Below are 26,552 nucleotides of genomic sequence, written 5' to 3'. Positions count from 1 at the left end.
AACAAGCAAGAAACTGAGATTGCAATCGGGATATTGCGAATATAGGATGAAAGCTTTATTGATCAAGGTGGGGTTCTGTGACGTCTTGGTCTGGTCGTTGGACACAAACGAAGTACACGAAGTTGCAGCTATGACGAACTTTTAATCTAAACAAAACCCAAAGTCTAAACGACGCCCTAAGGGCTGTATATATGGAGGAAGAGGGGGGAATTTCGTGGCCCTTGAGGGTGGGGTCCGAAACCAAACCTAACTCTTGTTTCCCCACACATACGGACTCTAAAAATAGCCTATACTTAAGTATTTCGAAATTACATGGGCCTGACCCATTAATAAGGTGACGCAGCACCTAGAATAGCCTATGGACGAATATTATGAAGTGGCATCTTGTATATTTCGTCCAAGGCTTCATGCACTCCTTATGGCGGCTTCAAAGTCCTGAAATCATCACTTGTAACTCCGTTCTTGATCCCCTTGCGTATGCCATCAACTCCATGCGTGTTCTTGCTCCAATGTTCATCCTTCTCCAAGCTAGGCCCTTCATTTGTAAGCAAAACAAATGTATCCAATTTAGGCAGCATCATAATCTCATGAACATTAGAATCATTACCAAGAAACGAAAGTACCTGGTAATTTAATTGGCGTGCGCGAGTTCTAGTAATTGGTCCAGTATATGTAACAGTAGGGGCTGTGGGTGTAACAATGGTATTGATGTTCTCATCATCCTCCCCTTCTTGAAATGAAGTCGTCCTCGACGGAAGCTCATCTTCCTCACCCAAATAAGGCTTCAAATCTGCAATGTTAAAAGTGGGACTAACCCCAAAATCTGCAGGTAGCTCAAGTTTATATGCATTATCCATTTATTTTCTCTAACACCTTAAAAGGACCATCAGCACGTGGCATTAGCTTTGATTTGCGCAAATTAGGAAATCTATCTTACGCAAATGTAACCAAACAAGATCTCCAGGTGCAAACACAACATGTTTTCTACCCTTATCTCCAGCAAGTTTATATTTAGCATTCATACGCTCAATGTTTTCCTTATTAACTCATGCATTTTTAAAATCAATTCAACATGTTCTTTAGCATCAAAATTAACCTTCTCCGAAGATGGAAGAGGCAACAAATCAATAGGTGCACGAGGTAGGAAACCATACACAATTTCAAAAGGGCACATCTTAGTAGTAGAATGCAATGAACGATTATAAGCAAATTCAATATGAGGCAAGCATTCTTCCCACATTTTCTTATTATTCTTCAAAACAGCCCTAAGCATAGTAGACAATGTTCTATTGACTACTTCAGTTTGTCCATCAGTTTGGGGGTGACAAGTAGTACTAAAAAGCAGTTTAGTCCCCAACTTAGCCCATAAACATCTCCAAAAGTGGCTAAGAAATTTAGTATCACGATATGAAACAATAGTATTTGGCACACCATAGCGAATAATTTCACGAAAGAACAAATCAGCAACATTAACAGCATCATCGCTTTTATGACATGGTATAAAGTGTGCCATTTTCGAGAACCTATCCACGACAACAAATATGCTATCCCTCCCTCTTTGTTCGAGGTAAACCTAAAACAAAGTCCATAGATATATCCTCCCAAGGAACACTAGGTACAGGCAAAGGCATATATAAACCATGAGGATTGAGTCGTGACTTAGCTTTTTGACATGTAGTGCAGCGAGCAACAAAACGCTCAACATCCCGTCTCATCTTTGGCCAAAAGAAATGTGTAGCAAGTATATCCTCCGTCTTCTTGACGCAAAGTGTCCCATTAATCCTCCTCCATGCGCCTCCTGCAACAACAAAAGACGAGAGCTGGAATGCATAGCTTGTTAGCACGGAACACAAATCCATCATTAAACGAACTTGTTCCATGTTCTTCCTTCTTTACAATTCTGCATTACATCTTTAAAATCAGCATCATGCACATATTGATCTTTGATGGTCTCCAAACCAAATATTTTAAAGTCAAGTTGTGAAAGCATAGTATAACGACGAGACAATGCATCAGCAATAACATTTTCTTTACCCTTCTTGTGTTTAATGACATAAGGGAAAGTCTCAATGAATTCAACCCATTTAGCATGTCTACGGTTCAGTTTTGCTTGACTTTTAATGTGTTTCAAAGATTCATGATCAGAATGTATAACAAATTCCTTGGGCCATAAATAATGTTGCCATGTTTCTAAGGTCCGAACAAGAGCATATAATTCTTTATCATAAGTAGAATAGTTCAGACTAGGTCCACTCAATTTTTCAGAAAAGTATGCAACAGGTTTTCCATCTTGTAATAACACACCTCCTAATCCAATTCCACTAGCATCACATTCAAGCTCAAAAGTCTTATTGAAATTAGGAAGTTGGAGTAAAGGAGCATGTGTCAACTTATCTTTCAATACCGTGAAGGCTTCTTCCTGTGCGGTACCCCAAACAAAAGGCACATCCTTCTTTGTAAGCTCGTTGAGAGGTGCAACAATGGTGCTGAAATCTCTCACAAAACGCCTATAGAAACCAGCGAGGCCAAGGAAACTCCTCACTTGTGTGACTGTTTTCACTCTTAGTTTTCTTTTGCCACAAATGTTATTGACAGCAGGGGGCAAAGAGGAAGGCACGTCCTTGAATGAAAATAATGCCTCTTTGCACACAAAAGCATAGCAAACAGATTTGCCAAAATCTACCTCAACAATATCAGATTTGGTGGCAAGTAAACATGCACTTTTCAATTTAATTTCAGAAACAACAGTAGATGGTTTATTATTAGGCTTCATTTGGTGCTCAAATTCTTTTGCCACAATCTGATTTTCACTCTTATTTGTCTCCTGTTTTGCTTTATTAGCTCTATTAATATCATCTTTCAAAATGGAATCAGGAGTCATAGGAAGCAAAGTAATATTTTTATCGTTATGAACAAGAGTATACTGATTGTTTCTACCATGGTGTACAGAATTTTTATCAAATTGCCATGGTCTACCAAGTAATAAGGAACATGCTTGCATAGGTACCACATCACAATCAACATAATCAGCATATGTAGAGATACTAAAATGCACACGAACAGTACGTGTTACCTTAACCTTGCCGCTGTTGTTGAACCATTGAATGTAGTAAGGATGTGGATGTGGTCTTGTGGTGAGAGATAGCTTCTCCACCATCTCCATGCTAGCCAAGTTATTGCAGCTCCCTCCATCTATGATCACGCGAACAGAACATTCCTTCACAACTCCCTTTGTATGGAACAAATTATGCCTCTGATTTTGCTCAGCTTGTGTAACCTGCACACTCAAAACACGTTGAGCAACTAAACATTCATACCTGTCAGCATCTTCAGGAGCCATGTATTGCGTCTCATGATCAGAATCGTCTCCACCGTGTTCTTCACGTGTAATAAGAGCCAAAGTCTCCTCATCATAGTCACTGGCGGACTCATACCCACCATCCTCAGTAACAATCATCACACGCTTAGATGGGCATTCTCTCGCATAATGACCTCCACCCTTGCAACGTCGACAAATAATATCATGTGTTTGCCCTATTGATGCCATGGATGAAGAAGAGCTCTTTGTAGGCCCAGAAGGTGTGCTCTTGGCAGATAGTGGTGATTGTGCCTGCTTTATTGTATCACGGTTGGAGGTGGCAGCCGACGGAGGCGCCGGTGTAGCAGAACATGTGGAAGTAGATGATGCACGTGGTGTCCATGATGAAGGTCGACCTGCAGAAAAGTTAGTCCGCGCCAATGCCTGTCGATCCTGCACTTCACGTTCATCTTTACAAGCAAGATGGAATAAACGAGTGATATTAGTATACTCCTTATACTCTAGAATCGTCTGAATCTCTCTATTTAATCCACCCATAAAACGTGCAAGCATAGCTTCATTCTCCTCAACAATACCACATCTAATCATGCCAGTTTGTAATTCCTGATAATATTCTTCTACAGAATTTTTTCCCTGTCTTAAGCGCTGCAATTTTTGAAGTAATTCACGTTGATAATATGGTGGAACCCAACGAGTACACATAGCAGTTTTCAAAGCAGCCCAAGTAGCCGGAATAGGATATAATGGACAATGCTCAGACCACCAAACACATGCAAAACTAGTGAATGCACAAACAGCAGCAGGAACACGTCTCTCCTCGGGATATTGTAAACATGTAAATCGTTGTTCAGTTTCTAACTCCCAAGTAAGATATATATCAGGAACATATCTACCCTCAAATGGTGGAATATTCAATTTTAGTTTAGGGAGATGGTCATGATCTCGTACCTGAGGGTGAGCCCTACCATTGCCATTATTTGCATGTGGACGACCTGATGGTTGTTGTGCTGGTGGTGGCACGTAGTTCTGATTTTGATCAACCTCATCCTCGTAATCGCCAGCAAAATCATCCTCCTCCGCATCAGCAGCAGGAGCCACAGAAGTAGCAACAGCAGCACCAACAGTTTGGCCAGGTGCAAGAGGGAGACGGCTCGCTCGGCGGAGGGCTGTTTCACGATGTGTAGGTAGTCGTCGTTGTTGTTGTAGAGGTGCGTTAGGTGCAGCCGGTGGTGGTGGTGGAAGACGCGCGAGCAATTCATTAAACCTGTTATCGAGCTTTGTTTCGAACGTCTTCTCCATGTCATCTATCTTCTCCATGGCCTCTTCAAATCTGTTTAGCACATCCTGCACCTGTCCATTCATCATTTGCTGAAATTTATCATGCAACTCCTGATTCGTCATGTTCTCCCAGTCAGTCTCATCGGCTTGTGATCCTGCCATGGTTAGCAACAATAGAAAACACACAAGAATATGATCCTACAGAATACTAAACAAGAGTGGTGGTGGGGGTGTCACAAATCCGTCAAGCAAATCTCAAATTCTTACCAGTTCTTACCCAGCAGCAGGCGGTGATCGGCAACCGTTGTAGTCAAAACTCAAAGCTTGGATAGAGCGATTGCCAGGGAGAGTCAAACGCACGACGTAGAGGTATGTGGAGCTGGGAAGGCTTATAGTATGGTAGCAAAAAGGGTCAGCAATAATCAATTCAGAGATGCAAAGTTGAATAAACGCTCAACGACGGTACTGTGCTGGTCCTAGGCTAGACCGTGCTAGAGACGCGAGCCTAGAACACTAACAAAATCACGGCGCTGCACGTAAATAAGGGAAAAGCACACTCTGGAACTTTTTTTTTCGCTTTTTTTGCGCCTCTTTTTTTTTGCGAAAAATTACTATAATGGCGAGTGTCTCAAAACTCTTCCCTCGTCAAACTGATAGGATGGGCACGAAATTTTTTTTTTCACTTTTTTTTTCGGAAATCAGGGCAGCGACGACGAAAAAGTGCGACAAAAAATCACTATGATGGCACGTGGCTCAAAAGACTCAGAAAAGCCTAAAAATAGGATAGGGAAAAAATATTTTTGCCCATGAAAATTTTGGCCTAAAAACTGCCCGGGGGTCTCCAGACTCTTTTTTTTTCTTTTTTTTTCGAGACCTACGCAGGCAAGGAAACACGAATCGGAATTGAGATTGATCTCAAGAACAAACCTAATATGAGAAGAACTCGGATTGGTGGTGGATATATGGTTACAGATTGGTGGTGGTATATGGATACGGAGTTCAGAACGGTGGCGGATAAGCAATGGTGGTAGATGGGCGATGATGATGGTGCGGCGGCGGCGTGACAACTTATGACCAGAACTCGAAACTCTAAAAGACTAGACTCTAAGACCAGCAACTTGACACGACGATGCAACCGCAAATTCAACAAAGCAAAAACCCTAAAAAGATTATGCAAAGGCTCAGATTGGTTCGGATATGATGAACTAACCCTAATTTTTTTTTGTGTGGCTTTTTCGTGGACTGTAGGTATGAAGAACAGACTCGATCTAATCTACGAAAAACTGTAAAATCTCACCGAGCAACCTGGAAATCTGATACCACTTGATAGAGGCAAAGGTGTCCCGATGTTTCGATGAGATGGTGGCTATCGTTTTCTGTGGGAGTCGACCTTGACGATCCGACTACGAACGTGCGAGACGTCGCGCCTTAGCAATCGCTAAACCAACTTCCGAGGGGTTATTGACCACGCCGGAGCACGATCAACCTGACCACGAGGGTCTGTTTCCTACAAGCAAACGAAGAACAAGCAGGAAACTGAGATTGCAATTTGGATATTACGAATTTAACATGAAAGCTTTATTGATCAAGGTGGGGTTCTGTGACGTCTTGGTCTGGTCGTTGGACACAAACGAAGTACGAGAAGTTGCAGCTATGGCGAACTTTTAATCTAAACAAAACCCCCAAAGTCTAAACGACGCCCTAAGGGCTGTATATATGGAAGAAGAGGGGGGAATTTCGTGGCCCTTGAGGGTGGGGTCCGAAACCAACCCTAACTCTTGTTTCCCCACACATACGGACTCTAAAAATAGCCTATACTTAGGTATTTCGAAATTACATGGGCCTGGCCCAATAATAAGGTGATGCAGCACCTAGAATAGCCTATGGACCAATATTATGAAGTGGGCATCTTGTATATTTCGTCCATGGCTTCATGCACTCCTTATGGCGGCTTCAAAGTCCTGAAATCATCACTTGTAACTCCATTCTTAATCCCCTTGCGCATGCCATCAACTCCATGCGTGTTCTTGCTCCAATGTTCATCCTTCTCCAAGCTAGGCCCTTCATTTGAAAGCAAAACAAATGTATCCAATTTAGGCCAGCATCATAATCTCATGAACATTAGAATCATTACCAAGAAACGAAAGTACCTGGTAATTTAATTGGCGTGCGCGAGCTCTAGTAATTGGTCTAGTATATGTAACAGTAGGGGCTGTGGGTGTAACAATGGTATTGATGTCCTCATCACATATAAAAGTAAACTACTTGGTACTTACCCGAATCCGGAGCTCTCCAGGGGCATTCGCAGATCTTCCCCGCAGCGTATCCGATGCCGCCGCATTCTACCGAGCCGAGGAAGGCAGCTCGACGGAGAAGGTGTTCTGGTCTCAGTACGCTGAGGCCGGACACCCTGTGCCCTTGAGCGACCAGCTGAAGCAGCTGGTCGAGCTCCACAAGGCGGCCGAACAGGCCCTAAAGGGCTTCATAGTTCGGCTGTGGCCTGGAGAGGCCCTGCCTAGGAGCTACTTCAGACTGGTGCAGCGGCTGGTGGAGGCTTGTCCAAGGCTTGAGGTCATCAAGCGCTCCGTCTGCATCGAAGGTGCCCGTAGGGCCCTTGCCCGTGCAAAGGTGCACTAGGGTAAGCTGGACGGTGAGAAGCTTGTGAGGGACGGGCCGCCGCCGGGGAAGGAGCATCGCAAGCCCGAGAACTATTACAAGGATGTTCTGGCCGGTGCCCGCCTTATGGCGGATGAATGCACCAAGGATGTAATTTTTGAATGAACTCGCTCGTGTTATCCTATGCGCTGAAAACTTGTTCATATGCGCTAAGCAATGCTTGAATTTAAAATATTACTTTCTGTGCGGCCGTTTATCAAAAAATTGAGAGATGGCCAGTCGTCGGCTTCTGCCCCCATGCCACTAGTGCTGGGGTGTTCGGGATAAACCTGAGCGCTCTTTTTCCCATGATTGGGTCCGTCGAGGGAGGCGCTCAGCACAACAAACAAGGCAATCGGACTATAATGCTTGAACACTCTCACTTAGCCATAGAACTCTATAATTTTAAATTTCGGCGAAGCCCCTAGTATTCGGAAGACCGAGTTCGGGGCGCTATCCACGCCTTGTCCGGACAAAGCCGGTTCCTCGCTCGAAGCGACATAAGTCTATAAGGACTCGAAAAACCTCTCGAACAGAGACCGGTCTCTCGCCTCATCATGACAGTCAGTTTTAGCTTTCTCTACTGAGGTGCTCAGCCCAGCTCAACTGGGGCACAATCGTAGTAGTTCTCCTAGTGCTACCTTAGCCGATATAGCGGAACGTAAGGCACCAAAACATAGGAGCCGGGCAAACCCAACTATTGACCCAAATCATGATTCGGAGCCGATGCATATAGTGCTATAAGTTCGGGGTGCCGCACTTGTGAAAGTGTACGGACTTCTCACGCCATATTGATGGGTACTGAAGCCCCTGGCGTATTTTTGCCGTACCACAGTGTACAGATGCAACATGTTGTTGATAAACATATATATATAAAGAGGTTAATGCAAAAAATACACAAAAAGCTATGCATTGTTTATAGAAAGGCTGCTATGAAAGCGGAACGATACAAATAGTGCGATAAGCAAAAGAAATTGGACTATTTAACATGTCCTGGCCAGGGGCAGGCCGCGGAATTGTATTAAAAAACAGGTATACTGCTCGCAATAGAGACCACCTGGGAGTTCCATAATGCGGCGTGGCTTGTCTGCTTTCCTGGATCTTGCATCGTTTGTGCGGTAGTTGAATTGCCGAATGGGTCATCTGAAGTATGGAGCCCTGAGAGTAAGAGAAAAAAAAAATCCGGCAGCCCCTGGTGCGGTTTAAGCCGTATTTCGAGCGTGCCGTGATAGTGCCCCTTCCCCTGTGCCCATGGTATTTCAAGAGCGTAGTTATGTACGCAAAGCACTGGTTTCACTATATCGCGAGGGCTAGGGTTGGGGCCGCATTGGTATGCTAGCTCAGAACGTGCCAGGCGGTCTTGTTGTAGGGTACTCCGGGCGCGCTTGACAGTGTCCGGCTTTTTGAAGGCCGAAGTGGAGAACTGCCTAGAGAGGCTGCTTTGTACTTGTGCTGCGAGCGCTGCCGTGTGCTCCTCCGTTCGGAGGGAGCGTTCAGTGTTCCCATTGACCGTGATTACTCCTCTAGGGCCTGGCATATTGAGCTTGAAGTATGCATAGTGCGGTACCGCGTTGAATTTTGCGAATGCGGTTTGCCCAAGCAGTGCGTGATAGCCACTACGGAACGGGACTATGTCGAAGATTAACTCCTCGCTTCGGAAGTTATCCGGACATCCGAAGACCACTTCCAGTGTGACTGAGCCTGTACAGTTGGCTTCTACACCTGGTATGACGCCTTTAAAGGTCGTTTTGGTGGGCTTGATCCTCGAGGGATGTATGCCCATTTTTCGCATTGTATCCTGGTAAAGCAGGTTCAGGCTGCTGCCGCCGTCCATGAGGACTCTTGTGAGATGAAATCCGTCAATGATTGGGTCTAGAACCAATGCGGCAAAGCCGCCGTGACGGATGCTAGTGGGGTGGTCCCTTCGATCAAAGGTGATCGAGCAGGAGGACCATGGGTTGTACTTTGGGGAGACTGGCTCCATCGCATATACGTCCCGTAACGCACGCTTCCGCTCCCTCTTGGGGATGTGGGTTGCGTATATCATGTTCATCGTCCGCACTTGCGGGGGAATCCCTTTTGTCCACTGTTGTTCGGCGGCCTGGGCTCCTCCTCATTGTCGCTATACAGCCCCTTGTCTTTGTTTTCGGCTCTTAACTTGCCTACCTGCTTGAACACCCAACAATCCCTGTTGGTGTGATTGGCCGGCTTTTCGGGGGTGCCATGTATCTGGCACAAGCGGTCGAGTATTCGGTCCAAACTGGACGGGCCCTGAGTATTTCTTTTGAATGGCTTTTTCCGTTTACCGGATTTGTAGCCTTGAAATCTGGCATTAACTGTCGTATCCTCGTTGCTGTCGCTGTTAACGCGGCGCTTTTGTTTGTTCCGACGCGACCTGTCGCTTTTGTCCTTGGTATTCGAGTTACCAGGGTTCTTGGTTAAATTGTTGCTGCGAGCTAGCCAGCTGTCTTCTCCCGTGCAAAAGCGGGTCATGAGTGTCGTGAGGGCTGCCATAGATTTCAGCTTTTCCTGTCCCAGGTGCCGGGCAAGCCACTCGTCACGGATATTATGCTTGAAGGCCGCTAAGGCCTTTGCGTCCGGACAGTCGACTATCTGGTTTTTCTTTGTTAGGAACCGTGTCCAGAATTGCCTGGCCGATTCCTCTGGCTGCTGAATTATGTGGCCTAGGTCATCGGTGTCCGGTGGTCGCACATAAGTGCCCTGGAAGTTGTCAAGGAATGCGGCTTCCAGGTCCTCCCAAGAACCGATTGAGTCTGCTGGCAAGCTGTTAAGCCAATGCCGGGAAGGTCCCTTAAGTTTGAGTGGGAGGTATTTGATGGCATGTAGATCATCACCGTGGGCCATGTGGATATGAAGGAGATAATCCTTGATCCATACCGCAGGATCTGTTGTGCCATCGTACGATTCGATGTTTACGGGTTTGAAGCCCTCAGGGATTTTATGATCCATTACTTCATCTGTGAAGCATAGTGGGTGTGCGGCGCCTCTGTATTGGGCTATATCACGACGCAGCTCGAAGGAGCTTTGTCTGTTGAGTTCGGCCCGGCCGGATTTATTGCATCCAGAGTGACGATCACCGTCACGTGCCGTGGGGCGCCTGTGCGATCCGTAGATCGATATTGTTTGCCTTGCCTTGTCTTCCAGTATGTCGCGCAGGTCGGGCGCATTTTCCCGTGCCTTAGTATGCTTGACGCGGCATCGGGGCATGGCTTGAGTGGAGGGCCAAGAGGCCTCTCTGTCGCGGCCACGAGGTGGCCGGTCGGCCATGTCATGCGCTGGTGATGTAGGTGCTTCCTCCTCTAGTCGGGGTAGTAGCCTGCGCTTTGGGTAACTCTTGGAGGGGCGTTCGAGTTCATACTCTTCGGCCGCAAGGACTTCAGTCCATCTGTCAGCTAGCAAATCCTGATCAGCTCTACGCTGTTGCTGCTTTTTCTTGAGGCTGCTTGCCGTGGCCATAAGCCTGCGTCTAAAACGCTCTTTTTCGGCGAGATCCTCTGGCACGACAAACTCGTCGTCGTCGAGGCTTGCCTCGTCTTCGGAGGGAGGCGTATAATTATCGTCCTCAACCTCTTGGTCCGCCGCCCTCTCGTGAGGGCTGGCTTCTCTGTCCTCCTGTGCTGAATCTTGCTGGAGGGGGTGTTCTTCAGCACTATCCGGAGTAGTATTATCTCCCGTGCCGGAATCACCATTTTTGCTTTGGCGGGATTTAGAGCGGCGCCGCTGACGCCGGCGCTTGGGCTGTTTCTTAGAGGTATCGTCCCCCGCTGTTCCATCGCCATCTCCATCCTTTGGAGTGTACACCATATATATGTCATATGACGAGGTGGCCTTCCAGCGCCCTACAGGTGCTGGTTCTTGTTCGTCTCCTACATCGTCATCCATGCCGTCAATGTCTTCGGAGTCGAAGTCAAGCATGTCGGTTAAGTCATCGATAGTGGCTACGAAGTGGGTGGTGGGTGGGTTTTGAATTTCTTCATCGTCCGTATCCCAACCTTGATGACCGTAGTCCGGCCAGGGCTCTCCTGATAAAGAGAGAGACTTTAGAGAATTCAGGATGTCGCCGAAGGGCGAGTGCTGAAAGACGTCCACGGCGGTGAACTCCATTATCGGCGCCCAATCGGATTCGATCGGCAGGGGCGCGGGGGGCTTGGAGTTCGGACAGGAATCCGGCTCCTCGGAGTCACGGGCCATGCGGAGTGCGGGGCTGGAGTTCGGCTCGATCGCCTCTGAGATCGCAGCCCCTGAGGCAGCGTCCAACCGCTGATCCTCGATCGGCGCAGTAGGCTCCGAATCAATGGTCGGAACCGATGCGTGTGCGGCCTCCAAGGCGCTGTTCGGCGGCAGAGCTATATCATGCCCATCGAGACAGTGCGGCGCGCTTGGCTGTGGCTCGAATCCGTCGAAGTTCAAGTCCCTGTGGATGTCAGCCGTGTAGTTTAGGCTTCCAAACCTGACCTGATGGCCAGGGGCGTAGCTTTCTATCTGCTCAAGGTGGCCAAGCGAATTGGCCCGCAGTGCAAAGCCGCCGAAGACAAAGATCTGTCCGGGGAGAAAAGTCTCACCTTGGACTGCATCGTTGTTGATGATCGAAGGAGCCATCGGGCCTAAAAACGACGACACAGAGGAACTCTCAATGAAAGCACCAATGTCGGTGTCAAAACCGGCGGATCTCGGGTAGGGGGTCCCGAACTATGCGTCTAGGCCGGATGGTAACAGGAGGCAAGGAACACGATGTTTTACCCAGGTTCGGGCCCTCTTGATGGAGGTAAAACCCTATGTCCTGCTTGATTAATATTGATGATATGGGTAGTACAAGAGTAGATCTACCACGAGATCAAGGAGGCTAAACCCTAAAAGCTAGCCTATGGTATGGTTGTTGTATGATGAAGTTTTCCTACGGACTAAAACCCTCCGGTTTATATAGACACCGGAGAGGGTTAGGGTTACACAAAGTCGGTTACAATGGTAGGAGATCTTGAATATCCGCATCGCCAAGCTTGCCTTCCACGCCAAGGAAAGTCCCATCCGGACACGGGACGAAGTCTTCAATCTTGTATCTTCATAGTCCTGGAGTCCGGCTGAAGGTATAGTCCGGCTACCCGAACACCCCCTAACCTAGGACTCCCTCAGCCACCATTTGACTGATCTGGCTTATCTGTTGTAGCAGTCTGAAGAAAGGTTACTCCCAAAATTGGGACTCGATCCGCACACCCACAGCCTGATGGGCTATGAAGCGGCGGCATGGCGATGCTGACAAAGGTTGGCTCGCCGAGGTGACTTCGCAATTTAGTCGACAAAGGAGGGGTGATGACGTCGGTACGCAAATGTCGACACAGGTCGGCTAGCCGAGCTGACGACGAGAGGCTCGCCAAGTGTCAACGTCGGTAGAATATTTCTGCAAAAATAATATAGTGCAGACCAACAGAAAATACCATGTGTATAATAATTTTACATGCTAAACGAATATTTTGGAAAAATAAAACCTGGTCGCCGGCCGCGACGGCTGTAGTAGACATAAGCAAACAGACGAACTGATCCGTACTGAGCTAGTACGGAGAATCAGATGGCTTCAACTTTTACACGTGGGTTCACCACAATGTGTTGTAGTAGTACTAGTTGGGTCACTAATATACACCAACTAGGTTTAAGAGATCCTATCGCAAAACTAACCCACTTGCATTAGTAGTTAGTCTACGCACTTGTCACCAAAAGTTAGCAGAGGACCAGCGAATATCTAGGAGCCGAATTAAAGAATAACAGGAAATGAATCTCCCTGCCAACTATCGATGGGATTGATACAACTCCTCGGTCCACGTGTGCTGGTACTAGCTTGGTGGTTTCCTCGGCCAAGATGCCGCTGGACAGACTGCATTTTTTTTGTTGAACTACACAGCGAATCTAGGTTGGGACTGCCGCTAATCTGCGATAGAGTACGAATTCGACGTACTATCCAACAGCGGACACGGCCGTCGCCATTGAAATTTTCTTAATCTTCAATCTAACTTCAGACAAAGTAGTATGAAGCATCAGCCAAATGTAATAACAAATAAGGATTAGAAGAAATCATCTACTTAATTAATTCAAGTGAAGTAAATAACTAAAGAGATATGGCCCAGGCGCCGAGGTCAGCCCGGCAAAGTGGCAGCGCAAAAATGTCGGCACAAGGACACGCGCCAAGGCGACAACACAACTTGGTCGGCGCGGGCGGGATGACGACATCGGCATGCCGAGGCAACCATGTGGCGTAGTCGAAGTAGATTACCTGCATACATACAATAGTGCTGGCTAGAAGTAATAACAAATAATAATAATAGTAATAATGATGATGATGATGATGATGATGATGAAATCTTCTACTTAATTCACTTAAGTGAAGTAAATAATTGAAGAAAATATGGCCTGAGCGCCGAGGCCAGTCTGGCGGAGTGGCCGCGCGAAGCTATCGACGCAGTGCCGAGGCGATGCTACAACTTGGTTGACGCAGGCGGGATGACGATGTTGTGATGAATTCTAAATTCACAATGCTAGAACCACGAATGCGTGTCCGCCGTACTGTAGACAGAAAACTGGCCAGAGTAATAATTCTTTAGTTTGAGAGACCTGCGTACAGATGAAAACTGGCCAGACCAGAGGTAGTTGTAGCAATCCCAAGAAAAACATGTGGACGTTCACTGATTTGCTTTTGTTAGACGGATGCAGGCCGAGCTAGCAATAGTAGTAGCACGTGAGAAGTGTATGAAAAAGAGAGATGATTAGCAAAAATCATATATTGTCTTAATTAAATAGCGAGGAAAAGAGACAGCGATTGGATCTCTAGTGTATGATGCCAGTGACCGACGAGATTGATACAGATCTTCGGTTCGTGCACTGGTACTAGCTCTGTCGCGTCCTCAGCTAGAACACCGTCTAGCCGAACTCCGTCAGCCGACCTCGGATCCTATTGGCCGGGTTAATCTCCATGGAGAGTTGTATCAACAATTGATAAAAACAACAAGAAACAAACATTAGTTTGGCCTATACGTAACTAGTAACGCAACGGCTGAGGCGCACAATTCATTGACTCAATCTTGAGAGCCATCTTGTACTTCAATTAAATAACAGTACTAGTTAGCAAATCGGTTCACTTTCCTGATGGCTCACGTGCAGAGAAGGACAGGGCTCAAAAAGAATTTTCCCTTGATTTGCGTGCAGCCAGAAGAACCAATATTCAATCCATGATGCATGGGTTCACCATGGTCTGATTTCTTTGATGCAATGGAGGTGCTGGGCGGCTCCTATATCTTCGGCCAGACGCATGCATACCTGGCGGGTACCTCGGCTACACTACTGTGATCGGATCGTACGGAAAAATCGCCACCGCCCACGAGACTGAAACCAATATGAAAACAATATAGCAAGGTAGTAAAAACACTTTACAAAGAAATTGCTTTATTCCATACGGATTTAACTGAAAAAACATCACCTGATAATCCATCAATCCATGGAGATCACCCAGTAGGCTCTAAATGAAACACCAATGTCGGTTCTATATCCGGCATATCTCGTAGTAGGGTCCTAAGCTAGGCGTCTTGGAGCGATGGTAACACGGACACAAGATTTTACCCAGGTTCGGGCTCTCTCGAAGAGATAATACCCTACGTCCTGCTTTTGATTGTATTCATATGGTGGTTAGTATAGAGTACATGTGTCTACCACGAGATTGTTCTAATGAATATCTCTTGATCTATTGACTAGCCTGGCCTCGGTTTATATAATGCACTAGAGGCCTAGGGTTTAGGAGAGTCCTCGTCTTGGGTGCCAAGTCTTGTGGAATATCCCTTGTATGCGGCATGGGCTGTCCGAACTGGCCCAATAATGAACGGCCATGGGGGTCTTCGGCCCGATCTTGCTGGTTGGGAGACAACGTGGTGAGTACTCCCTAGTCAAGGACACCGTCAGGGAGGCCAACCGCCGGCTTCCACAATCCCACGCAATGATAGGTTTTCTTTGCATGCAACAGGCTCTTGTCAAGTTGAACGGTTGCCGAGGCAGCGTGGGGAAGCAAAGACGCCCACGTCCCATCAATCGCCACGCATCGTCCAAGGCCGCAGGCGGTTAGGGCCTGCGACGCTCCACACTTGCCCTTTGGCTTCGCCTCGAAGCCAAGTTCAAGCGCGCCTTGGGCCCGGGGAATACTGTCAGCATTCTGGGCACGGGGGTACCCAGACTTGCCTGCCTGTGGCCCATGGTGTGGTTCCACTGGCGGCCTGGTACGGCCCACCTTCAGCACCAACAACTCAAGACCCTCGCTAGGGGGCAAGCCTCATGAGGGTGGACGATACCAAGGCCTCCAAAGGGAGAGGCCTCCTCAGGCAGGCTGCCGAGGATCGGAAATTTCTATTCTAGCTCCACCTCACGAGGTTTGGATGACTTGAGCCATGACGACCTAGGCCAGGCGGGCGCCAGCGGGCGCAGGACAAAAGTTTCCCCCTTTGGTGCTAAGGAGGCAAGCACAGGCGTGGATTCCCGAGGAATCAGCCAGAGGTTTCCATTCCCGTGCAACAAGACCAAGACCGCCAGGATGGCAAGACGGAGGTCACCGACGAGCCCACCATGGCGTCATGACTAGAGGCTTTGTAGGCGAAGACTACTTTTGTCGGGATAGGATGTACTAGATTTCCCCTTTCGAATTTGGTCATTGTGGGATCCCTTCCCACCTTCGTTTGGGAACAGGACCAAGGCCACTATAAATAGAGCAGCACCACCACCGTAGAGAGGGAGAGGAGACCGGATTGGATCCATTCCATCCACACGCTCACTAGCTCATTCGAGCACAAGAACATGCCTCCTCCTGAGGTTGTTCTCCCACTATACTAGTTCATCCTCAGCCCCTCGAGGCCAATCCATCACAAAGTAGGAGTAGGGTTTTACACCGCAAGGTGGTCCAAACCTGGGTAAACTGTTGTGTCCCTTTTCCTTCCTGTTTATCGAGCTAGGCCGTGAGATTGGCTAGTAGGAAGACTGGAGAGGTTGAGTTCTTCGCACGCACTCCAGAGTTCAAAGCTCTCAAGGGTCCGCGGAACCCGAAATCCAACATCACTGAATTGTCAAGGCGGTGATGGTATTTTATTTTAGTTGAACTACACAAAATATGCTTAAAAGAAGAGGAAAGGTTAGGAATGGTTCAATCTTTCAGAAAATACTATGTATGCCTTCCTGACATCAGCCGTTGTTGCCTTATTTATTCCTTCAAATAGGTGGTTAGAAACAGTCTTGCTACCTTTTCCCATTAAGAAATTGGAATGCTTATATTTATGAGTCTATGCTTCAACTAGTGCCACTTTATAGTAATCACACTTTCAATATCTGTGCAAACAGGGATGCTCGATTTTAGTGGAACTGCACAAAAAGTCTAAATGTTTAAACATTATGAGCATGTTTTCTTCCAAACCTTTATATCCAATTGGTGGCACTATGAGCTGTTCATTACGAAGGTACATGGTTTGCTACTATCTTGCTACTCTTTTTGTACTGTCATTACATAGAAATACTAGTGGTTTTCATGTGAATTTATTGGCAGGGTGGACCTACATTGGAGGTGCAGGACATGATTCAATGATTGGACGCTCAATTTCGGTTGTATCGATTTCACCTCTTCCATCATTGCGAACATGGATATCCTTGGCTGATAAAAAATAGGCGCTATATTTCTGCTCTATACCAGCAAATCAATTCAGTACGAAATTTTCCAGGGAAAACATGACAGTATCATATTATCCAGTGCAAAACATGACAGATGCTAAGCGGAAATGACTAGCACAAACGCATTTAAATCAAAAATACATGCTGGGTATATGTTTACTAGTTGCTTGATATTTGTGAAAATAGATGTCTGCTCGTTGCTATTTGGCAAACAAACAAAGTGACCTCAATTTTGGTGGACCTGCACAAGAGAATAGTATAGTCAATGCATGTCGTTCCATTTGAAAATAGACACGGAAAGATTGGATAGCCACATCATGGACTGCACAAAAGTAGTATTGTACTATTTATTGGGCAACACTAGGTGCTTCATTGCTTTGGTATGATTATACAATGGGCATCATTTTGCCTAAGTTAAAGTTGTATTTCGAAAATAGTCACGCCGTGTGATCGAGAGAAGACCAAATCATATTGAAGTGGATGTTCCTCCATCATGTGTGGTTCATTTTCATGGTTCCAGTTGTTGGTGAAACCACTTACGTTTGCAAGAGGAAATGTAGACTTCACAAACAAATTTGTCTTTCACTCTATACTGAATGTTGGCCCAGAGAAGCATCCATGTTAGTAGCAAGAACGTATGTTTTTCTACAACTTTTCTTTTGGAGCTACATATTTGTATATGATCTGTGAATCATTGAGATGCATTAACATGTTGATCTTATGTGTGGGAAAGCATACTAGTTGGTTGTGAATTTGGGCTACTAACATGAATGTATTACAATGCCAGGCATGTGAGTCTCGTGTGAACATTTCGAAATGGATCGGCTCTTACTACTGTGCGTAGCATGATCCTTATTTCTGTGTGCTTAGTGTTTACAAGTTACTAGCAGTTCCTTATTTTTGTTCGCTTAGTGTTTACAAGTTACTGATCGATCACTAGCTAGCCTACTAATATGCTCCGGGCAGTTTTAGTTGCAATGCAAGATCAGAAGGTGGCAGTTTTTTGAATAAAAATGCCTACCTCTGAAGAAACTGACACGCTGTTCTGAAGAAAATGACATGCGAATGTGAAGAAACTGCCAGCAAAATCGTTCGCAAATGCCTTATCTCCCAGCGAACGTTCATCAGCTATTGCAATCATACACCTACACTATTCGACCGACTCGATCCTAGGCGAATAACCAACGGATCACACATGTACCTCATCTCGATGAATCGAGCGCACTCGTTTGACTGTCATGCCGATGTGCGACCCAGCATGAACGGGACGCACCACTTGCGAGACGGGACGAGACGACACAATCATAATTTTAGTTTTCCTAGTTTTCCATGGCAAGCTGGTGCGCCAAGCCATGCCTTCTTATGCATTGAATTCTGATGATCGCGATGACCGTCGCGTTTCCCACGACACCCTGGTTCACCTACCTTCCGCCTACAATTACTGGTTCCCGGCGTTCTCCGGTGGCACTATCACCCAACTCGCCCTATCTCATAAGCCCCCACCGGCCCGACGTTGCTCGCAACTTGCCCTCGCTCTCGCCCTGTCCGTCATGCCCCCGCCTGTCCGCAATAGGCGACGCTAGAGGTGGGCACCACCGGAACTAGTGTTCGGTTTTTCACTCTAAGGCAAACGGAGGGACGAGGCATTCTATTGGTCTTTATATGGAAATGTAGAGTATGAGGACTTGTTGGAGCGCGACTGATACCTATTGAGCATGCGTTGCTTTTCCCTTGAAGAGGAAAGGGTGATGCAGCAAAGTAGCGTAAGTATTTCCCTCAGTTTTTGAGAACCAAGTTATCAGTCCAGTAGGAGACTATACGTAAATCGCCTAGTACCTGCACGAACAAATAAGAACCTTGCAACCAACGCGATAAAGGGGTTGTTAATCCCTTCACGGCCACTTGCAAAAGTGAGATTTGAAAAAGATAGTAAGATAAATATCTTTGGTATTTTTGTGGTATAGATTGGAAAATAAAGATTGCAAAATAAATAGTAAACTAGAATTGTAGATTGGAAACTGATATAATGTAAATTAGACCCCGGGGCCATAGGTTTCACTAGTAGCTTCTCTCAAGATAGCATGTATTACGGTGGGTGAACAAATTGCTGCCGAGTAATTGATAGAAAAGCACATAGTTATGATGATATCTAAGGCAATGATCATGAATATAGGCATCACGTCCGTGACAAGTAGATCGAAACGATTCTGCATCTAGTACTAGTACTCCACACATCGACCGCTATCTAGCATGCATCTAGAGTATTAAGTTCATAAGAATGGAGTAATGCATTAGGCAAGATGACATGATGTAGAGGGTAAACTCAAGCAATATGATATAAACCCCACCTTTTTATCCTCGATGGCAACAATACAATACGTGTCGTTTCCCTTTCTGTCACTGGGATCGAGCACCGCAAGATTGAACCCAAAGCTAAGCACTTCTCCCATTGCAAGAAAGATCAATCTAGTAGGCCAAACTAAACCAATAATTCGAATAGACTTGCAAAGATATCAAATCATGCATATAAGAATTTAGAGAAGAATCAAATAATATTCATAGATAATCAAGTTCATAAACCCACAATTCATCGGATCTCGACAAACACACCGCAAAAAGAGTTACATCGAATAGATCTCCAAGAAGATCGAGGAGAAATTTGTATTGAGATCCAAAGAGAGAGAAGAAGCCATCTAGCTAATAACTATGGACCCGAAGGTCTGTGGTAAACTACTCACACATCATCGGAGAGGCTATGGTGTTGATGTAGAAGCCATCCGTGATCGAACCCCCCTCCGGCGGATCACTGAAAAAGGCCCCAAGATGGGATCTCACGGGTACATAAGGTTGCGGCAGTGGAAAAGGTGTTTCATGGCTCTTCCTGAAGGTTTCAGGGTATAAGAGTATATATAGGCAAAAGAAGTAGGTCGGTGGAGCTGTGAGGGGCCCACGAGGGTGGGGGGCATGCCCTCCTTCCTCGTGGCTTCCTCGCTGCTTCCTTGACGTCCACTCCAAGTCTCCTGGATTACATTTGTTCCAAAAACGATCCTTGCGAAGGTTTCATTCCGTTTGGATTCCGTTTGATATTCTTTTTTGCGAAACACTGAAATAGGCAAAAAAAATTAGCAATTTGCACTCGGCTTTCGGTTAATAGGTTAGTCACAAAAATAACATAAAAAGGTATAATAAAGCCCATTGAACATCGAAAACAGGTAATATAATAGCATGGAACAATCAAGAATTATAGATACATTGGAGACGTATCAAGCATCCCCAAGCTTATTTCATGCTCGTCCTCGAGTAGGTAAATGATAAAAACAGAATTTTTGATGTGGAATGCTCCCTAACATAATTTTCAATGTAATTCTCTTTATTGTGGCATGAATGTTTAGATCCAAAAGATTCAAGATAAAAGTTTAATATTGACATAAAAATAGTAATACTTCAAGCATGCTAACCAAGCAATTATGTCTTATCAAAATAACGTAGACAAAGAAAGCTTATCCCTACAAAATCATATAGTTTGGCCATGCTTCATTTTCATCACACAAAATGCTCCCATCATGCATAACCTCGATGACAAGCCGAGCAATTGGGTCATACTTCTTAACACGCTTCAGCCTTTTCAACCCTTACGCAATACATGAGGGCAAGCCATGGATATAACACTATAGGTGGAATAGCATATGATGATGGGGGTTATGTGAGAAGACAAAAAGGAGAAAGTCTCACGTTGACGCGGCTAAACAACGGGCTTTGGAGATGCCCATCAATTGATGTCAATGCGAGGAGTAGGGATTGCCATGCAACGGATGCACTAGAGCTATAAGTGTATGAAAGCTCATCAAAAGAAACTAAGTGGGTGTGCATCCAACTTGCTTGCTCATGAAGACCTAGGGCATTTTGAGGAAGCCCATCATTGGAATATACAAGCCAAGTTCTATAATGAAAAATTCCCACTAGTATATGAAAGTGACAAAATAAGAAACTCTCTATCATGAAGACCATGGTGCTATTTTGAAGCACAAGTGTGGAAAAAGGATAGTAACATTGTCCCTTCTATCTTTTTCTCTCATTTTTGGGGGCTCCTTTGGCCTCTCTTTTTTATTTGGGCTTATATGGCCTCCCCCTTTTTTTCACCTCACATGGGACAATGCTCTAATAATGATTATCATCATACTTTTATTTACTCATAACTCAATGTTACAACTCGATACTAGAACAAAAAGATGACTCTATCTGAATGCCTCCGGCGGTGTACCGGGATATGCGATGAATCAAGAGTGACATGTATGAAAGAATTATGAAAGTGGCTTTGACACAAATATGATGTCAACTACATGATCATGCAAAGAAATATGACAATGATGGAGCGTGTCATAATAAACGGAATGGTGGAAAGTTGCATGGCAATATATCTCGGAATGGCTATGGAAATGCCATAGTAGGTAGGTATGGTGGCTGTTTTGAGGAAGCTATAAGGAGGCTTATGTGTGATAGAGCATTTCGTATCACGGGGTTTGGATGCACCGGCGAAGTTTGCACCAACTCTCGAGGTGAGAAAGGGCAATGCACGATACCGTAGAGGCTAGCAAATTGCGGAAAGGTAAGAGTGCATATGATCCATGGACTCACATTAGTCATAAAGAACTCATATACTTATTGAAAAAGTTTATTAGCCCTCGAAGCAAAGTACTACTAAGCATGCCCCTAGAGGGATAGATTGGTAGGAAAAGACCATCACTCGTCCCCGACCGCCACTCATAAGGAAAGCACTCAAAGAACACCCCATGCTTCAAATTTGTCACACAACATTTATCATACGTGCATGCTACGGGACTTGCCAACTTTAACACAAGTATTTCTCAATTTCACAATTGCCCAACTAGCATGACTCTAACATTACCACCTTTATATATCAAAACATCTATCAAGTATCATAGTATTCAATGCACTCTATATGAAAGTTTTTATCATACCCATCTTTAATGCCTATCATATTAGGACTAATTTTATAGCCAAAGCAAATTACCATGCTGTTCTAAGAGACTCTCAAAATAATATAAGTGAAGCATTAGAGATCAATTATTTCTACAAAATAAAACCACCACCGTGCTCTAAAAAATATAAGTGAAGCACTAGAGCAAAATTATCTAGCTCAAAAGATATAAGTGAAGCACATAGAGTATTCTAATAAATTCCAATTCATGTGTGTCTCTCCCAAAAGGTGTGTACTGCAAGGATGATTGTGGTAAACTAAAAAGCAAAGACTCAAATCATACAGGACGCTCCAAGAAAAACACATATCATGTGGTGAATAAAAATATAATCTCAAGTAAAGTTACCGATAGACGAAGGCGAAAGAGGGGATGCCTTCCGGGGCATCCCCAAGCTTAGGGTTTTGGTTGTCCTTGAATTTTAGCTTGGGGTGCCTTGGACATCCCCAATCTTAGGCTCTTGCCACTCCTTATTCCATAATACATCAAATCTTTACCCAAAAACCTGAAAACTTCACAACACAAAACTCAACAGAAAATCTCATGAGCTCCGTTAGTATAAGAAAACAAACTACCACCTGAAGGTACTGTAATGAACTCATTCTTTATTTATATTGGTGTTGAACCTACTGTATTCAAACTTCTATATGGTTCATACCCCCCCCCATACTAGCCATATATTCATCAAAATAAGCAAACAACACACCAAAAACAGATTCTGTCAAAAATAGAACAGTCTGTAGAAATCTGTAGGTTTCGAATACTTCTGTAACTCCAAAAATTCTGCCAAATTAGGACGACCAGGGTAATTTTTATATTAATCTACGGCAGTTGGAATTGGTATTTTATCGCTATCTGGTAAAAAATCAAAATTACTCTCGTGAGCGCATACTTTCTGTTTTTTTCCAGCAAGATCAAATAACAATCATCTAAGAAGATCCTAAAGGCTTTACTTGGCACAAACACTAATTAAAGCATAAAAAACACAATCATAACAGAGGATAGATGATTTATTTATTAGTAAACAAGAATAAAAAGCAAGGAAGAAAAATAAAATTGGGTTGCCTCCCAACAAGCGCTATCGTTTAACGCCCCTAGCTAGGCATAAAAACAAGAATAGATCTAGGTGTTGTCATCTTTGGTATGCAATCCATAAGTGGCTCTCATAATAGATTCATAAGGTAATTTAATTTTATTCCCAGCAAAGTGTTCCATGCCTTTCCTTAATGGAAATTGGAATCTAATATTTCCTTCTTTTATGTCAATAATAGCACCAATCGTTCTAAGAAAAGGTCTACCAAGAATAATAGGACATGTAGGATTGCAATCTATATCAAGAACAATGAAATGTACGGGCACATAATTCCTATTTGCAAAAATAAGAACATCATTAATCCTTCACATAGGTTTCTTAATGGTGGAATCCGCAAGATGCAAATTTAAAGAACAATCATCAAATTCACGGAAACCTAACACATCACACAAAGTTTTGGGAATCGTGGAAACACTAGCACCCAAATCAAATAAAGCATAACATTCATGATTTTTGATCTTAATTTTAATAGTAGGTTCCCACTCATCATAAAGTTTTGTAGGGATAGAAACTTCTAATTCAAGTTTTTCTTCATAAGATTGCATTAAAGCATCAACGATATGTTTAGTAAAAGCTTTGTTTTGATCATAAGCATGAGGAGAATTTAACACGGATTGTAACAAGGAAATACAATCTATCAAAGAGAAATTATCATAATTAAATTCCTTGAAGTCCAAAATAGTGGGTCCATTGCTATGTAAAGTTTTGACCTCTTCAATCCCACTTTTACCAATTTTTGCATCAAGATCTAAAAACTCTAAATCATTGGGACGCCTTCTAACTAAAGTTGACTCATCTCCAGTCCCATATTTATCAAAATTCATATTAGCAAACAAAGACTTAATAGGAGACACACCAATCACTTTTATATCTTCATCATTATCATCATAAAAACTAGAAGAACACGCTTTTACAAAGCAATCTTTTTTTAGCACGCATCCTAGCGGTTCTTTCTTTGCACTCATCAATGGAAATTCTCATGGCTTTGAGAGACTCATTGATATCATGCTTAGGTGGAATAGATCTAAGTCTCAAAGAATCAACATCAAGAGAAATTCTATCCACATTCCTAGCCAACTCGTCAATCTTGGGCAATTTTTCTTCAAGCAAATCATTGAAATTCTTTTGCGAAATCATAAATTCTTTAACACTAGTCTCAAAATCAGAGGGCATCTTATTAAAATTTCCATAAGAGTTGTTGTAGGAATTACCATAATTATTAGAGGGATTACTAGGAAATGACCTAGAATTAAAGTTTCCTCTATACGCGTTGTTACCAAAATTATTCCTACCAACAAAATTCACACCCATATATTCATTATTATTCTCAATCAAAGTAGACAAAGGCATATCATTAGGATCATAAGAAACACTCTTATTAGCAAACAATTTCATTAAGTTCATCCATCTTTCTACTCAAAACATTAATCTCTTCTACCACATGAACCTTTTTACTAGTAGATCTTTCGTTGTGCCATTGAGAATAATTAACCATAATATTATCTAGGAGTTTAGTAGCTTCTCCTAAATTAATTTCCATAAAAGTGCCTCCCGCGCCCGAATCTATAAGATTTCTAGAAGCAAAATTCAATCCAGCATAAATTTTTTGTATAATCATCCATAAATTCAAACCATGTGTAGGGCAATTACGTATCATTAATTTCATCCTCTCCCAAGCTTGTGCAACATGCTCATGATTAACTTGCTTAAAATTCATAATATCGTTTCTAAGAGAGATGATCTTAGCGGGCGGAAAATACTTAGAGATAAAAGCATCTTTGCACTTATTCCATGAATGAATACTATTTTTAGGCAAAGAAGAGAACCAAGTTTTAGCATGATCTCTAAGCGAAAACGGAAATAGCTTCAATTTAACAATATCATTATCCACATCTTTCTTCTTTTGCATATCACACAAATCAACAAAGCTGTTTAGATGGGTAGCGGCATCTTCACTAGGAAGGCCATAAAATTGATCTTTCATGACAAGATTCAACAAAGCAGTATTAATTTCACAAGATCCAACATCGGTAATAGGAGCAATCGGAGTGCTAATAAAATCATTATTGTTGGTATTGGAAAAGTCACATAATTTGGTACTATCTTGAGCCATCATGACAAACAACCAATCCAACAACCAATCACACAAGAGGCAAGCGAAAGAAGGCGAACGGAAAAAGGGTGAACGGAAAAGAGGCGAATAAAACGGCAAGGGTGAAGTGGGGGAGAGGAAAACGAGAGGCAAATGGCAAATAATGTAATGCGAGGGATAAGAGTTTGTGTTGGGTACTTGGTATGTCTTGACTTGTGCGTAGATATCCCTGGCAACGGCGCCAGAAATGGGTAGTTGACGGGAGATCAAATCTTGACTTGACTTGGTGCAAATCTCCCCGAGAACGGCGCCAGAAATGGGTAGTTGACGGGAGATCAAATCTTGACTTGACTTGGTGCAAATCTCCCCGAGAACGGCGCCAGAAATCCTTCTTGCTACCTCTTGAGCATGCGTTGGTTTTACCTTGAAGAGGAAACGGTGATGCATCAAATTAGCATAAGTATTTCCCTTAGTTTTTGAGAACCAAGGTATCAATCTAGTAGGAGACTACATGCAAATCGCCTAGTACCTGCACAAACAAATAAGAACCTTGCAACCAACGCGATAAAGGGGTTGTCAATCCCTTCACGGCCACTTGCAAAAGTGAGATCTGATAAAGATAGTAAGATAAATATTTTTGGTATTTTTATGGTATAGGTTGGAAAATAAAGATTTAAAAATAAATAGTAAGCTAGAATTGTAGATTTGAAACTTATATGATGTAAAGTAGACCCGGGGGCCATAGGTTTCACTAGTGGCTTCTCTCAAGATAGCATGTATTACAGTGGGTGAACAAATTACTGCCGAGCAATTGATAGAAAAGCACATAGTTATGATGATATCTAAGGCAATGATCATGAATATAGGCATCACGTCCGTGACAAGTAGACCAAAACGATTCTGCATCTACTACTATTACTCCACACATCGACCGCTATCCAGCATGCATCTAGAGTATTAAGTTCATAAGAACGGAGTAACACATTAGGCAAGATGACATGATGTAGAGGGATAAACTCAAGCAATATGATATAAACCCCATCTTTTTATCCTCGATGGCAACAATACAATATGTGTCCTTTCCCTTTCTGTCACTGGGATCGAGCACTGCAAGATTGAACCCAAAGCTAAGCACTTCTCCCATTGCAAGAAATATCAATCTAGTAGGCCAAACTAAACCGATAATTCGAAGAGACTTGCAAAGATATCAAATCATGCATATAAGAATTCAGAAAAGAATCAAATAATATTCATAGATAATCAAGTTCATAAACCCACAATTCATCGGATCTCGACAAACACACCGCAAAAAGAGTTACATCGAATAGATCTCCAAGAAGATCGGGGAGAACTTTGTATTGAGATCCAAAGAGAGAGAAGAAGTCATCTAGCTAATAACTATGGACCCAAAGGTCT

The sequence above is a fragment of the Triticum urartu genome, chromosome 6 (assembly GCF_003073215.2).
Source record: "Triticum urartu cultivar G1812 chromosome 6, Tu2.1, whole genome shotgun sequence".
NCBI lineage: Eukaryota > Viridiplantae > Streptophyta > Magnoliopsida > Poales > Poaceae > Triticum > Triticum urartu.
This window is presented reverse-complemented; position numbering follows the sequence as displayed.